The sequence below is a fragment of the Drosophila elegans genome, unplaced genomic scaffold, assembly GCF_018152505.1.
Source record: "Drosophila elegans isolate 14027-0461.03 unplaced genomic scaffold, ASM1815250v1 contig_183, whole genome shotgun sequence".
NCBI classification, from domain to species: Eukaryota; Metazoa; Arthropoda; class Insecta; order Diptera; family Drosophilidae; genus Drosophila; species Drosophila elegans.
The window spans coordinates 219548-225547 of NW_024545550.1; the positions used below are offsets into that span (position 1 = coordinate 219548).

General features: G+C 38.7%; 1 protein-coding gene across 1 annotated transcript in view; it reads right to left on the bottom strand.

Moving 5' to 3' along the window:
* Positions 1-2261, bottom strand: part of LOC108145236 (apoptosis-stimulating of p53 protein 2) — a 37055-nt gene extending 34794 nt beyond the window's left edge. The window contains exon 1 of the mRNA XM_017270503.2: positions 1926-2261. The gene's annotated coding sequence lies outside the window, so the exon portion shown is untranslated. The remainder of the gene's footprint in view (positions 1-1925) is intronic.
* Positions 2262-6000: the final 3739 nt, after the last annotated feature.

A 6000-nucleotide genomic window follows, 5' to 3' on the forward strand; every position in this document is an offset into this window, starting at 1 on the left:
ATTACACGTAAAAAACGTGCAGGTTCAAAAACTCATACCTTTTTTTCGGGGGTGCTATGCGCGAGAGAGAAAGACATACGACAAAAAGAGCGAGAGGAAGATGGGTATATAGAGCGAGACGGGTGGCAAAGGGAAAGGAGACAGCAAGTTTGGGGAATCGAAGTTCGTCGTTTGTCTGCCTCGCTTCACTTTTCACACTTTTCGTTTTCGTTGCGTTGGAATTTCTAAAACCCAAACTACCAGATCCAGATAGAACGCGCGAAAGAGAGGTCTGCCCCCGGAGAGAGGGAGACGGGGATAGAGACTGGCATTCCTGGTTGCCAAGGCAACAAAACCAACCCAACAGCGATCGCTGGAATGCAGCAGCTACAACAACCACACAAACAAGGCTTGAAACTTATAAAAAACTTGCTTTTTTGCTTTTTTACAACGTTTTGTTGTATCTGCTGGCTTGCTGCACCGAGAAAAATGTGGAAAATAAATTTGAAAATGGATCTGTTGTTAAAATGGTATGCGTAATTTTGATTTATATTAGAAATAGCATATCTTCGTTCCTGCATAATCATTCGTGTAAATCATCTTAAATTCAAACTTCCCACATGCTACTACCCCAAAAATATTTTGTATGACAATAGATATTGCAAATCATTTAATGCAGCAATATTTTGGTTACACAATTAACAAGTTTTAAACCTCTTATAAAAGCTAAAGAAATGGAAATAAAAAACAATAATAACAATAACTATACAACTTAATGTTCCTAACGAAGGCATTTGTTTAATAAAAATAATAAATTTTATCATCCATAATTTGAACTTCCGCAATAGAGAGGTAAAACTGTTAGAGAACAGACGTTCTGTAACTTTTAGTTTTCTACAATTCGAACTTTTTATTTCCATACTGATGAAATAAAAAAAAACCTCAAGAAGTTAATTCTTCAACTATATGTTCTCTATAAATGCTAAGCGACAGATAGTAACTCAACACATACATATGTACAAACATAGTTGAGTTGAGTTTTTTGCTGTGTGCTTTTAGTTAAAGGCGAACACGTTTAAAAGCGATCGAAAGAGGGAGATCGCGAGGGGTGCGGGGCCTCTTGACTTGGCTTTTCAATTGGAAATGGACTTGGGGCCTGAGAATGGGCCTGGCTTCGAATCGGCGGTGTGCACATTTGTGTGGGTTTTCGGGGATGCTTTTGTGGACTGGGACTGTGCGGATTGGTTTGGCTGGGCTGAAAAATGCTAAACCGGAATGTGGCTCATTCAGTGAAAAGAGCATAATAACGATCGCCGTAGCCGCAACATGATCATGATCGCGATGACGACGATGACGACGACGACGACGACGCTGGCGATCGAAAGCCAAGCGCTGAAATCGTCGTCGTAACTTGAGGCCGGCAATCTAAACTCTGGGCTTCGTCGTTGTTGCTTGTTTTTCTGGTTTGCCAATTGCGCCAGATTTGCTTTTTTTTTTTTTTATTTTTTTGTCTTCTCGGTTTTATTTTTGTAGTTTCAAAAAAATGTCGCCAATGGATCAGAGGAAAACAGAGCGTGTACAGTTGCAGCATCATGGGCCAATTTGGAGGCCAACCAGCCGCCTGGGCTCCTCCCCCTTTTCGGAAAATTCCCACAAGCCATCGGCTGGAAAAAGAATCACGTTTATACCGTTTTGTACTGATTTTTCAGTTTCCTCTTCTCATTGTCATTATCTGGTCTTTCTCTTTCCACCTCGGCGTTTTCAAGTGCAATTTTGAAATGCCACACAAACATACACACACTGAAGTATACTTCATACACACGAAGATACCATGCTCATTAAATATTTTTGCTGTTGAATAATTTTTCTTTCTTTTTCGGGGAAAGGGAGGAAGGGGGAGAATGAAAAGGAATGAAAAGAAAAGAAAAACTTCAAGTTCACCTCACCTTGTCTGCACCTTGCACTGTCTCTGCTGTTGCTGTTGTTGCTGCTATTTTCGTTTTTGTTGTTGCTTATTTTGCTGCTGTTTAATTGCACCTTAAAGTGAATTAATCACCATTAACACTGCCGCTTCTTCTCCTTCTGCTTGATATGGCCTTTTGTATCACGCAACTTTTTTGCATACTTTTTAACTGGCTTTCTTTCATTCAATTCACATAGCTGCTTCTTTTGCCTTCGTAATTAATTGAATATACAATCGCACACACATACACTCATAGCATGGCACTCACTCACAGACACGCGGGTTTTCCTTTGGGAAAAACACGACTGGCGACAGGTAAGCGAGTTGAGCAACTGACGACGCGCGACGACGACTCTTTCGACGGCTTCGCTTTGGGCCACGCTCAGCGCAATAAACCCAACACCATATACACTCTCTGGCCGATCTCCAGCACCAGCTAGCAGTCTCTTTCTCGCCGGCACAGCTGGCGTCCCACTTGCACCTGCGCACTTGTTAGGGCGATGGTGATCGGGCCAAAATACGTTACGAAGCACCGTTTGAATTTTACCTGTGACGCGCACAAAAAGAGGGAGAGCGCGCTCACCTGGAGAACAAAAACTTAACGAAGGAAAAGAGAGCGTCGCTTACCTGTGCTCACCTACACCGAACAAATAAACAAATCTCTTTTAAAATGAATCTATCTGTAAGATACAGGTGACTCTTTTGGACGAATGAACCTACACTTTTCCCAGTGCGTCGTTATCTCTTCAGACGTCTCGACAGAGGCTGATTGCTCGGAAATTAGCTTGCGAACATTATGTTTTTACCTTAATTTCAATGTTATTAATTGTCTTCGATTTGCCATAATACTATTATCATAAATAATTGAAAACAATTTTTTTTTTTTTTTTTATTTTTTAATTTTTTTCATTATTATTATATACATGTAATGGAAACATTTAAAAAGTGTATTTATTTGGTCGAACGTTATTCATTTTTCATCACAAAATTTGATACCAGATATTTTATATGTTGAAGGTTCGAAGGTTGCAGGGCCAGTTCCAGAAATCCAAGTGGCTGAATCTTGGTACAACTGGCTAAAATAAGCGTCAAGTAGTTTGAGCAGTTTGATTGGCTACCACTGCTGAAGCTTGATTTGGTTACAATCGATGTAAATTATGTAGCAGTTTTTGGAAATATTGGATTTATATTAACTTGTTTCCAGCTGAGTAGTCCTGTCTATAAAGGCGTTATACGCACCTAAGTCGAACTTTGAGTATAAGTTAATTCCTAATAAATCGTTTTCCTGCGGATTTCTTTGCACGTTATGCCTCGGAAATAGATTTCCGCCAAAAATTTAAAATAACATTCAAACTTACGGTTTGCGTCTCAGATTTTAGTACTTTGATAGGAATGTATCTCCGCTTTTCGTTCTCTGCTAAACAACAGAGTCTTAATATTTACTTTAGGCAACTGCTTGGCTTGTTTCAGGAACTTTCTACAAAAGATAGAAACATTGAGCTTAGATGAACTGATCGCATGACCCATTTACTTTCTTTTAAATTTTTCAGGCTACTTACTTTTAAAGGCCAGAATAAATAAAACGTCGTCAACAAAAATGTTAAATGCTTAAAGGTCTGCTATACAACAAGGGTGGGCAGTTCTGGATTCTACATTCTACATCATATTTTACATGGACATGTAAATATACAAACAGAGTTGTCAAAACGTGCTAGGGCCAAAAAGCTAAATTTCAAATGTTAATTTATTTTGAATTATGTAAACGCAAATAAAATGCAATATATAATAAATTATTTTGTTCATTATCTTATCAACAGCATCGTGCGAAAAAGCGAAAATATAGAAATGGGACTGACTAACTTTTACATAAATAAAAGTGGAATAATAACAGAAATAATAATTTTCTATTTCAATATAAAGGTTTCAAAAACTATTGCCAAACTCAAAACTTTTTACTAAAAATAAATATTTAATTAAAATTCTAATATAACCAAAAACAATTACTTCAGATAATTGGCAGAAAGGAAAGCAATGAGTGAAATCTCCACCCATCACTCCCTTCCTTCCTCTTTTATTTTCCTTTTCCCGTCAAAAAGTTGCATAAATCTGTGAAATTACCCAAACACTCGAAAGCTTAACACAGACGGTTGAGTATGCTCGAGATTTTCACGGGGTGAGGTGGACAGGAAAATTGAAAATGAGGGCGGGAAATGCGAAGGGAAAAGTTAACCGCAGAGCGCAAATTTTGGCGGCGGAGAATACGTCATAAAACCGATTTAACAACCGAATAAGCAACCGCAAAAGCAGAATGACAATGTCTTCTTTTTCCTCATCCCTTTTAAACTTTCCCATTCTCTTCGTTTTCCAAACGGAAATGAAGCCGACGAGGCGGTTAAAACAAAAAGCGAAATGAAAATCCCAAACGAAGCCGAGTATGCCTTGGGGCTGATCGGGAATGTATAATTTTTCATGAGCTATGAAAGGTTTTCGTTATTCAAACCTCAAAGAGAGTGCATACCAAGTTGCCATTAAAATTCTAGAGATACGTCTACCATTTTGTCTTTGACGGCTTCTGTCGAACCAACTGCTTTTTTATGGCCTATCAGGGAACGTCTAATGCCGGCAATTAAAATAAACGGCAGCAGAGCCAAAGCTGCCTTAGGCCATGACTCCCTCAACTCATCTCTAGTACTCCAAAGGATTTTTAGAAGGAGCGCAGGAAAACGCCTTCAAGCTGCTAGAAAATGTGCGTTTAATGAAATTTTTATTCAATCAGCGCAGCAACTTTTATGGCAACACATACTCAGGACGGCGGGGGTAGATTCGAACCTGTTGAGTTTATGATAAAGTGGCTTCCCCTTCCTTTACCCCGATCCCAAACAGCTCCATCTTTTGCTCTGACTTTGCGAAGTGCTCTGCTTTTACAGCCTCCATTTATCTTTCACTTTGCGCCACGCAACGCGTCGAGTGGAAGACGGAAGGGATTTCCCCGACCGCGATGATGTTTGCCTAGCATGGGATATGAAAATGGGCGTTAAGAGGTATGGTTAGATGGAAGTGCTGGCAGACATATATCACCGCCTGACGGCTATTATCTTTATGCTGTTAACTAAAGATCGGGATTGGAAACGCATAAAACTGTTAGGAAATGATTAAACATTATAGGGCCAATTTTTAGTTTTAAAGGAACTAAGAATTCATGTGAATTGTTTTGGGATTGTTTTAATTAATGGAACTCTTAAATTATTCATTTTAAATATTTTTATATTTGTCTTATAATTATTTTTAAATTTTTGTAAAATGTTTTTAAACCAGGTGAAATTATACATTAGTAAAAAACTATAAAAAAGTAATATTTATCTTTAATTAATTCTTTTTGAAATACAAAATTTTATATTCATCTTTTATTGCTTTCAAAAGTAAATACTCAATTAAAATAGTGATGTTAATCTATTTAACATTTTCGTTATGAAACTGAACTTGAAATTTGCAAGTGTGGTAACTGTTTTCACCTCACCCTGCCACTTTTGAATGGAAATGACCAAACCAAAGACAAACTCATGAATATCATTAGCAGCAGCTTCATCCTGCGACACCAGCCCACATGTATTTTTTCGTCCCGCCGAAACTCCTTATTATACACTTACCCACAGCCCTTGGGCTGCAATTAAGCGTTTGCGGTGCGGAAAGTTCAGGCAATTTGTAGCCGAAAAACAAGCTCAAAGCGACCGACAAAGCCACAGCAGACAGCTGAGAAAAGTTACTTCTCATTTTGCCCACTTTCCTGGCCGACAGGTGTGCGCATTTCATTTGCATAGATTAGCTAAATTAAAGCGGATGGCGGAAGATACAAATACAGAGCATTCGGTGGCAAGTCACCACTTGGCAGCAACACCAAAAGTTGGGATGCGCGGTCTCAATCCACCGTTTTGTGGGTTAATTAAAAAGTTTTTCGAAATAAATTAACATAAATTTTCGTTTGCCGGGAAATCCGCGAAAATGAATTTTCTTCTAATTGACCAGCACCTGAGGGCTTGTCGGTTCTTACCCTCAGTGAG